Below are 10,925 nucleotides of genomic sequence, written 5' to 3' on the forward strand. Positions count from 1 at the left end.
CTGAGACCCTGGAGAGCCGCTGCCAGTCTGAGTAGACCATACGGATTTTGATGGACTGAGGGTCTGATTCAGCATAAGGCAGTTTCATGTGTCCGTATGGTGAAACTATTTACCTAAAACACTAGCCTAAAGAGCTATATTTTTGCAGAAACAATAATGCTGTACAACAGTCCTATTGTTTCCTTCCATTGTTTGACATTGCAAGACACCTGGCAGGTCCGTATTGACAGAATTGTACCAAGACTGAAATTTTATGTAGTGATTGCTTCCAGAATTGTTCTACAGATAGTGTAATTTTCATACTCAGTGCAGAAGAAAATTTATGCCTTACTTGATCGTCTGTATTTGTTTTCGAAATGTAAACATTAATTATATTAATTATGGTTATTATAAGTCTAATACGGTGATCACCACAGTGATGTTAAAATACTGCCAGAAGAAACGTTTTGAAACCACATCAGTGATTTGTCTTTGGTTGAACCACTTTTTAGGAGATAGTTGTGTTAACTGTGAGTGTTCAGCTGCTAAGCCCATACTAGTAAAGTAGAGGATAGAGCTTAGAAAATATGATTATAGCTAATAATTTAAGAATTAATGTAATAATAATTTAGTATGAAGGTGGGCTGAAAGCACATGACACAGTAACTTTGCTGAAACGAAGCAGACATTGTCTAGATGGGAGACTCGGAAAGCCTTGTATGCTGCCTTGAGTTTCCTGTTGGAAGAAAATCAGGATATAAATATAATGTGTGTGTAAAGTGCCGTCAAGTCACAGCCTTTTGGGGTTTTCATGACAAGAGACTAACAGAGGTGGTTTGCCAGTGCCTTCCTATGCACAGCAACCCTGGTATACCTTGGTGGTCTCCCATCCAAATACTAACCAGGACTGACCCTGCTTAGCTTCCGAGATCTGACGAGATCGGGCTGAACCATGCTGCCTTCCCTCCTATAAATATAATAGTTAGAGTTTTACATGAAAAGACTTTAAAAATCAGTAGGGGTGAACATCTGCTTCCTGTCATGGGCTGTCCATGGGCCAAATTAGGTGATTTCTTTTGGCAAAATTACCTATATTATTACTTTGTAATAATGATCAGTCAGGATTGTTAAATTGTTTTATTTTATATTGTGATTTTATAGTATCTTATCAGATTTTGTTGTACTAATATTATTGTTAGCTACCCAGAGTCCGGCCTTGGCTGGGGATTGAGGGCGGGTTAAAAATCAAAATAAACAAATAAATACAAATATATTGTACACAAACATGGACTATAAATGAAGATAGCAAATAAATACTGGAATGTAAAGAATTTTCTGTTCACAGCTAAAAAGAAATAGAGCCCAAAATAGGAAACAAGGTTCAGGGACGGAATGATAGGACAAGAGTAAGAAACAGACTCCTTAGAATAGGGTTGCCAGCTCCAGGTTAGGAAATACCTGGAGGTTTTGGGGTGGAGCCTGAGGAGGGCGGGTTTTAGGGAGGGGAGGGACTTCAGTGCCATAGAGTCCAATTGCCAAAGTGGCCATTTTCTCCAGGTGAACTGATCTCTGTCAGCTGGAGATCAATTGTAATAGCGGAAGATTGCCAGCCACCACCTGGAGGTTGGCAACCCTGCCTTAGAAAGTCTTTTTGGTAGCAGAATGTAGAGATTTGGATAAGAGAACTATCAAGATAAATATTCAGTAACTATATTTTAACACTGATGCTATTTTGAGGGCTGCAACAAGAAGGATCCCCAAAAGCCCTAGCTCGTGTTTACTGGAGCCCTGAGCATGATTCCTTGGTGCATGGCAAAATGCAGCTTTTGGAGGTGACTTCGTTGAAAGCTGCCCTCCTTGAGCAAGAGTCTGCAGCTACTGTCTTAAATGTTTTTTTCCAGATTAACTGATTTATTTAAACTTTTATTTACTAAAGAAATCACCTCAAACTTGCATGCTTTATACAAACGAAATTCTTGGTTTAACCGCGAGTATAGACTACTCAAACGAGCAATAACCAGGAAACATAGAGAATTCAGAAGGAACAATACTATTTCAGTATTGAAGGAATTGTTAACTGTTAAAAAGAACTACAAGGACTTGGTAAACTGGAGGAAAAAAGAGGCCCTATTTAAAAATTGGAGGAGCTTGATTACAGCTATAAACAACAATGATAATTCAACCTTCTGGCGGACTGTGAATTCTTTAAGTAATGGCTATGCCAGAGTCCCCGCATGTATCCCGCCTGAGGAGGGCGGGTTTGGGGACGGGAGGGACTTCAATGCCATACAGTTAGGGTTGTCAAGTCCCTCTTTGCAACCGGCGGGAGATTTTTGGGGCAGAGCCTGAGGAGGGGAGGATTTAGGGAGGGGAGGGACTTCAATGCCATAAAGTCCAATTGCCAGAGTGACCATTTTCTCCAGGTGAACTAATCTCTGTCGGCTGGAGATCAGTTGTAATAGCAGGAGATCTCCAGCTAGTACCTGGTGGTTGGCAACTGTATTTGGACCTCATGCTTTGTCCGCACGGGGTCACAAAGATGGACCCTCACTACAGCAGCAGCAAACACTTAGGAACAACATCCACACAGACCAGTGCCTGTGCCATTGGCTGCTGCCGCCTCCCCACCTCTCCCCTTATTTCACCATTGTGCAGGGACCTGCTGTGGCCCTGACCCCCTCTTTCCCCTCTCCCTACTGAACGATGCTAAAACATTTTATACAACCATCTCTTCCTCGCTGATTGTAATGTAGTTGTGTGCTCATTATCAGCTGCGCAGTTAAGATCTTTCAGGAAGGCTATGTTTGCTTTTTTTTTTTACTGTGACTATGAAAAGGTTCTTTTCATCATTTCAGTTTTCATAAGATGAATGAGTTAACCCTTTTAAGTGTACACACATTATTCATTTTAAAACATGCAGTCTCCGAGCTTTATTTGGTGCACTTTCAAAGGGTATTATCCTGAGAATGTTAACCTACTGTGTAGGTGGGGGCAGAGTTACAGGCAGAAACGTATTTCCATTATATTTTCCAAATTAAAACAAGCACCATTATGAGATTAAAGAATCTGACCAAATTTATCGATGAACGAAACCACCATTATCTGAACCCAAATAAAACACCTGTGCACATCCTTATTAGCGACATCTTGTAGGGCTGAAGGATTCTGCACACTCCACAGCTCTCAAACGTGACTTGGAGTCCATTGCCTGGCAATTGTAGAAATGCAGCTTTGGAGCTGGCCTATATCTCTTTAAGGTCAGACAGAAGAGCAACATTTCAAAAATAAAAAAAAGTTTTAAAAGTGGGATGTTGTTTTGCCATCCCTTAACAGCTCCATCCCATGTGTGTTTACTTCAACAGAAGTCTGACTGATTTGGACTGCAGCCCCAGAGCTGGAAGAGCTCCAAGTAAGCAGTTTTGTAGTACTGATTGCGTCCTGCTAAGTCCCAGAAGAGTTCAGCCTAACCCGCTAAACAAATAAAGAAAAAAACACACAAGGCAATAGATTGTGACTTGCAAATATTGCTATGTCCCATGCTTTTGGCAAAATCTATATCCTGAGCAAGCCCACAATCACACAAACACAGAAACCAGTTACAAATTTCCCAGGAGCAGGAAACATAGTCACTTCTCCACCATGCAATAAGATTGTGTAAGCTTTAAAAAAAGATTATGCAAGCACTTAGAAATCCCATTTATTTCTGTGGAAGAGAGCAAAGCATGGGATTAACCATGCAACCCTTAGCAGAATCACACCCTCCTAAATCCTCAGTGTCCAGAGTTGAGAAGACCATGCTGCTCATTAAGACCAGAAATTATTCTGTTTTCGCTCAGGTGTTTCAGTGTTTGACCCTTATGAATGATGCACTTAGTGAGTTTTTTGCCATTAAATTCTCTGCCAGCTGCCTGGGTGGGGGGCGGGAATGTTCAGTCCCTTTAATAAAAACTTAAAGAGATGTTATTGTGGGTTCCCAGTTGTTAGAACCTAATTTGCCTACCATCAAGACCTTCGTTCTTCTCTATATACCCCATTTGGCTGAAGCTGATAGGGAGGAGGGGCACCAGAGACTGGACCTATTCTGTTGTTGCACCTAGAGTATGGAACTCCCCACAGAGACTCACCTGATGTAGAATCTTTTACAAATTCTAATACCTGGTTAAGACTTTTCTCTCTTTGAGACCCTTTTTATGATGGACTCTCAAAGGTTTTATGGGGTTTCAGCCCAAGTCCCTTTCAAATGAACTCTTGGCATCTGATTGTATTACCCTGCATGTGCTGCTGGTGTGCAGATATGAATTCATTTGATTCCATTCATTTCATTCATATTGAAAGGAAGGAGTACGTGTGAACTGGGGATGACCAGTCTCTCTCAGAGTAACCTATTTTACAGGCTTATTGAAAGGATAACATGGGGAGGACTCTGGGCTCCTTGGAAGGAGGGTGGGAATGTGAGGAATGGAATGGAGGGAAATGTACACTATAGGTACAGATAACCAATTGATAGCTTACTCAGCATAACAGTAGGTCACATCATTTGTTTTCCCATAGTGATGGAGTTGGGTATGAACTAGAGCTGCCAAGCTCCCAGTGGGGGTGGGGGGATTCCCTCCCCCAGGTTCTGTTGCCCATGGCCACTTGGAGTGGCCGTGCGAGAAGCCTCATGTACTTACTGGAAGTTCTTGCTGGAACTGACAAAGTGTAGCTCTAGGAATCGCTGGAAACTTTCTGGTTTTACCTTTGTAACTTCCGGCAAGAACTTCCAGTAAATACATGAGGCTGCACTTAAAAAAAAAAAAATTCTTCACACTATGCAGTGTCTCCCGGTCTTCCTGCCAGTTGCCAGCTGCCTGGCAACCCTAGAATAGATGGTGTGGAGGGGAGGCAGAGGGAATCCTTGTCTGCAGGCCACTGGTAGATTTTGGCAGCTGTGCCACTAAGCAACTAGGGTAGCTTATTTCACAGAGATTTTCAAGACCCTGAATATGTTTCTCCTCAGTGTTGAAAGACTTAGAAAAACTGTATTGCTTTTGGCTGGCTCCATATGGCTGCCCTTATTAGCACTACTGCCTTATTCATTTTAGTTTTATAGTATTATTGGATGTTGCATGTTGCTATTTGATGGTTTGTTGTTTGGGATATACACAGTCTGAATAAATAAAAGGAAGCACAGCAGCACTATAGCCTTATTACCGAAGACAGCACAGAAGCTGCCATAGCAGAGGGGTCCAGCCCTAACTAGCAAATGGTAGAGCTGTACTCAGTGGGCGGTTCCAGGTTTTGGAGGGCCCTGGATCCTTGCTAGAACCTTGGACTAAATACCTTCACCACTTTCTCCAGCCTTTTGTTAACAAAACACCTCATATGTTCTGGATTCCAGATTTCATACAATATATTGAGAATGTTAATTTACCTACTAACGCGGTGTTGGCTACACTGGATGTCGGTGCACTCTATACTAACGTGCCACTTGATGAGGCCAGAAACATCATAGCCGAGAAATTAGATTCTCGAGTAGACCTTTCTCCTCCCACTCATTTTTTGTTGCAACTGGTTGACTTGCGGTTCGATAACAATTTTTTTAGATTTGAATCGGACTTCTTTTTGCAAACCAAAGGCGTAGCCATGGGCGCTGCTTGTGCCCCGGCAATAGCCAATTTATGATTCAGTTTGAACTTAATAACATCATATATAATAATCCTTTCAGTCAACACATGCTCCTTTTCAAACGTTATGTTGATGATTTATTTTTTGTTTTTGACTCTGCACAAACTTTCAAAGAATTTACCACATGGTTGAATACTATTAATGAGCATTTAACTTTTTCAGGGACTTGCGATCCTAAAAGTATAACTTTTCTGGACTTGGAAATTTATGCTCAACCAACGGGAAAGTTGGCAGTTAAACCTTACTGAAAAAATATGGCAAAAGACTCGGGTTTGCATTATTTTTCCAATCACCGTTTTTTTTTTAAAAAAAATAACCTGCCGTTCAGCCATTTCCTTAGACTGAAGAGAAACTCCACCCACAATGAGGAATTTGAAGCAGCCTCACATAAAATGACCGCTTCTTTGCTTAAAAGTAACTATCCTATAGAAGTCATATCAGAGGCCCGCCAGAAGGCTAGAAACAGGGATCGCTCTACACTATTTATAAATTCTAAAGATAGACGGAATAATAACAACAATAACAACAGAAAGATTTTTTGTTCCCTAACATACAGCAAGCACTCGAATGAGATACAGCGAGCTATTAGGAGACACTGGCATGTCATTCAAAGCATCCCTGGCTGTGAGTCACCACCAGTATGCGCAAGACTAGCTCGCTACGCGATCTCCTTGTCCATTCAGACTTAGGCAAACCAACACAACATTCCTCGGCAGTCAGCCATTTTAAATGTGGTCGATGTTCGGTTTGTCCGTTAAGCTTACCTGTAAAGGAATTTAGTTCGACTACTTCTAATTTCAGGTTCAAATTGCAACATTTTTCTAATTGCGCCACAAGTCGCGTTGTTTACGCAATCACATGTAAATGTTTGAAACTTTACATTGGCAGTACGATCCGCCAAATAAGACTCCGCATAGGGGAACATAGGTCCAGGATACGTTCGGGCAATTTAGATGCCCCCCTTACTAGCCACTTTTTAGAACAAAAACATTTGGAGAATTACCTAAGATTTTTCATGCTATGGAAATATAAAGACCATCCCCATGACACGAATGATATGCATAAAATCCTCCTTCAACACGAAATGAGGTTCATCCATCTCTTTGATACTATGATCCCAAATGGATTGAATAATGAAATTGATTTGTCCTGTTTTTGTGTAATTTTGGAATCTTCTCTTGCGCCTAAAATGGACCCTGTCCCCTTTAAGAATTATGACTAGTTAGTTCCTTGTAAACACGTGATCAACCCTAGGAAGTATATTGGTTTAATGCCGAGAGTTTCACTCAAAGCATTAGCAGCCCACTTCTTTGGGAGCTATAATAAAACTAAAAATAAAAAATATAGTTTGAAATCTCTGGATTCAATCTGAAGAACCTCCTTGAATGGCACACTTGTGGCTCTAACCTCTACTGTTGAGGTAAGAAATAAATTACACAGTCACTCATTCAGTAGTCTTTATTCTTAAAAAGTTGTATTACAATTTACATGGAATTTTTTGTATAATTAATATTTTCAGGCTGATGAAGCCAAGCGTATGGTGAAAGCTCTACGAATATCCAGGATAGCGTTTCCTCTGTTCCTTTCACTTGTCTACAAACTTTTGGAGAAGCATTTTGTTCCTTCAGACGTTGGCTTATTAAGCTATTAGCATTGGACTTTCTTACATTGGACTTTCTTAGTCTCGTTGGAGACAGCCATTGTGCCTTATAAATGAGTGCTGCCACATTGTGAACAGCTTTTGTATATAATTTGTTTACCTTAAATAGACGTTGTTTGTTACTGTTAGCACTTGTTGTGTGTTGATGTTTGCACTTTTTCAATGAATATATGTATTTGATACAGCTAGCCTGCACTGTTTCTTTATTGCCATTACTAATTAACAGTGATAGTGAGTTTTTTTGTGGTAACCTCCAGGTACTAGCTGAAGATTTCCTGCTATTACAACTGATCTCCAGCCGACAGAGATCAGTTCCCCTGGAGAAAATGGCTGCTTTGGCAATTGGACTCTATGGCATTAAAGTCCCTCCCCTCCCTAAACCCCGCCCTCCTCAGGCTCCACCCCAAAAACCTGCTGCCAGTGGTGAAGAGGGACCTGGCAACCCTACTGAGGGGGCCTGGGTGGTGCATGCAGCTGCCATGGCCACCAGGAACAGGGGAAGTGCACGTGGTCATACAGTAGTGGGACACACAAGCAAGGGGTTATCAGCCCTGGGCCCCAGCAGCTGCCCCACCACAGGGTGCATTAACATTGGCCCTGGTGCTACAACAGGTAGAAGGAAGGAAAGACAAGCAGAGTAGGTAGCAGGGAAACAATTTCTACTCCTGTGAGCAGAGCTGGGCTGCTGTTCTAGGAATGTAATTTCTGCCTTACCATAACTGAGCAAGATATAATTAAAAATATCTGTAGACCAGTTTCTTAAAACACTAGCTTAAAGCAGCTTATATGATATGTTAAAACTATTCAACAGGATAAATACCATAATATTGTCATTAAAACGATTAAAGCATACTTGAAACTAAAGCCTAAATATCCCAATAGTAACTTAAGTTCAGTGGTCTAAAAGTATAGAGCATTTCTTGTGTGTGTTTGTGTGTATGAGTGTGTGTGTGGGAGAAAGAATCACGGAAAAGGCTCCACATATCCAGAAGACTAGAAATAATCTGAATGGGCCCGAATCCCATAGAACTCAATGATTAGGAAGGAATTTATAGAAGAGTTTCCTAACAATCTTTATGCAAATTGATTTTCACTTTTAAAAAATGGCAAAATGTTGAACCAATAAGTCCTAATTAAGCTTCCCCCACCCTTCTTAAGCATTTACTGGAAATCAAAACCACCAAGCCTTTATTTCCCTCCACAACTCTACATCCAGAGTATTGTGCCGCCATGAAACCTACAGTTGTTTGGGATGGATTGATTTTTACAGTCACGGACAATCGTTCACAACTTTGGTATTGACTAGAACTGCAGTTTAGTGTCTTGATTTTGACTTAATTCTCTCCAAATTGGCTCTAGAGAGGAATTAGTTGTGTTTTTCTTAATTGCAGCGCTGAACAACATAAGTGGAAAATCAATAGGCATGCTATAAAAGGCACCAACTGTTGCGAAAGCTAAATCTCTTTTTCTTCTTTCAAAACTTTGTTTTTACTCCTCAGACCTCCCGTGGAATCATTTGAAAAGTCTTTACTTGAGAAGCCGTTTAAATGTCTCAGTTAATTTGATTGTAGATACTTTGAAGGTAGATGCTCAAAAAATGGACATGCATAAAAATTCAACTGCAATTATGATGTCCAAAGATTCTTTTTGCTGCTGAGTGCTGGAAAGTCAAACTGACGTTACTGTGCATGCTAGCAGTTATTAAACTGTGGTTCAAGAAACCCCTTCAGGTAGTCCCTGAAACACTTGCTGAGCCAAACTGGGGGTGGAAGGTGGGAGGTTTGCAAACTTTTTCATATACTCCAAAAAGCTCAATTTTCAACTAATTCCAAGAGGCGGAGGAACAAATAGAATATCATGAAAATGGAACACACCAGCCCATTGCTGAAATAACAGGGCTCTTTGTTTTTCCTCACTGCACTGGCCACCAATAAAATTGTCAGTACAGAATGAGGAAACATAAACCACTTGTCCAGTTTCCTCATTCCACGTTTCTCTTTTCTCTCTCAGTTCAGGGTAACAGCGAGCAAATGCCTCACATTGCCCTCATTCTGAATGAAGGTGTCAAGAAGGTGGATCATGGCCAGCTTTAGGGAGGAAGGCACAAAGCTAGTGAGCAAAAGTCCCAAGAATTGGGGTCAAAGGGATAAATATAATCCCATGCCTGGGCAGGGAATAGACAGAGTCCTCATGGATCTTGGAGCTAGAAAGGCACACCCACAAGTGCTTGTTGCCCAGACCAAGCCCTTGCTTTATGGGGTGGGGCTGTGGCATAGTGGCAGAACATCTTCTTTTCATGCAGAAGGTTCCAGACTCAATGCCCAATATCTCCAGTTAAAGGGATCAGACAATAGGTGATGTGAAAGACCTCTATTTGACACTCTGTAAAGCCATTGCCATTTGGAGTGACATTACTGACTCTGATAAACCAAGGTGAGAGTCATTACGAGGCAGCTTCATGTATTCTTGACCTGGAAGCTGTACCAGGTCACAGGAAGTCACTCCCCATTGGCCTTTCTCTAGTAGTTTGAGAACCACTGGTTAACAGTGTCTGGCCCAGGGCCACTCATTGACCAAAGATTTGGACCCTGGCCTTCTTGGTTTCTAGAACAACTAGTAAGCACTTCTAACTCCATTAAATTTAAGTACATTTTGTATTTGACTTCACAATTCATCCACTTATGAAGGGCACCCACATACATAAACCACAACTTTTCCCTTCAAAATGGACATGGGTAGCCACAGGAAAAGAAGCAGCCCTGCTTAATGTGTGTTTTGAGGCAAAAACTCTTCTTCCTACACACATAATAACTAAGCCACAGAGATATATTTTATATGCAGGAATTAGATCGCACACAACCCTGGGGCTAGGCTGTTAGAATTTTAACCTCCTAATGGAATAACAAAAAGCACGTTGACCCGTTAGGACACAGGATGCCAAAAAAGCCGACGCTTCTGTTCCAGCACCATGAACAGCTCTTTTGTAACTGCCATAATGTTCAAGGCTTTTATCCACAGGGTAGACTGTTCTAAACTGATGCTTAGTGATTAAAGGTGGGTGTGATAAAAGAGAAGAAACTGCTGGTGTAAGAAAAAAGGAATCAGCCAGGGCTGTTGTTGGATATTAAAGCTGTGGAGTTATTGGCATTGTTTGCTGCATGTAATGAATCACAGAGTTGGAAGGTACCACCAGGGTCATCTAGTCCAACCCCCTGCACAATGCAGAAAACTCACAACTATTTCCCCCCCCACACACACCCAATGACCCCTAGAAGATGGCCGAGATGCCCTCCCTCCCATGAACTGCCCAAGTTCATAGAATCAGCATTGCTGACAGATGGCCATCTAGCCTCTGCTTAAGAACCTCCAGGGAAGGAGCCCTTACCACCTCCCGAGGAAGCCTGTTCCACTGAGGAACCGCTCTAACTGTTAGAAAATTCTTCCTAATGTCTAGATGGAAACTGTTTTGAATTAATTTCAACCCGTTAGTTCTGGTCCGACCTTCTGGGGCAACAGAAAACCATCCTCTATATGACAGCCCTTCAAGTACTTGAAGATGGTTATCATATCCCCTCTCAGTCTTCTCCTCTTCAGGCTAAACATAACCAGCTCCTTCAAG

This window comes from Euleptes europaea, chromosome 5 (genome assembly GCF_029931775.1).
Source record: "Euleptes europaea isolate rEulEur1 chromosome 5, rEulEur1.hap1, whole genome shotgun sequence".
NCBI classification, from domain to species: domain Eukaryota; kingdom Metazoa; phylum Chordata; class Lepidosauria; order Squamata; family Sphaerodactylidae; genus Euleptes; species Euleptes europaea.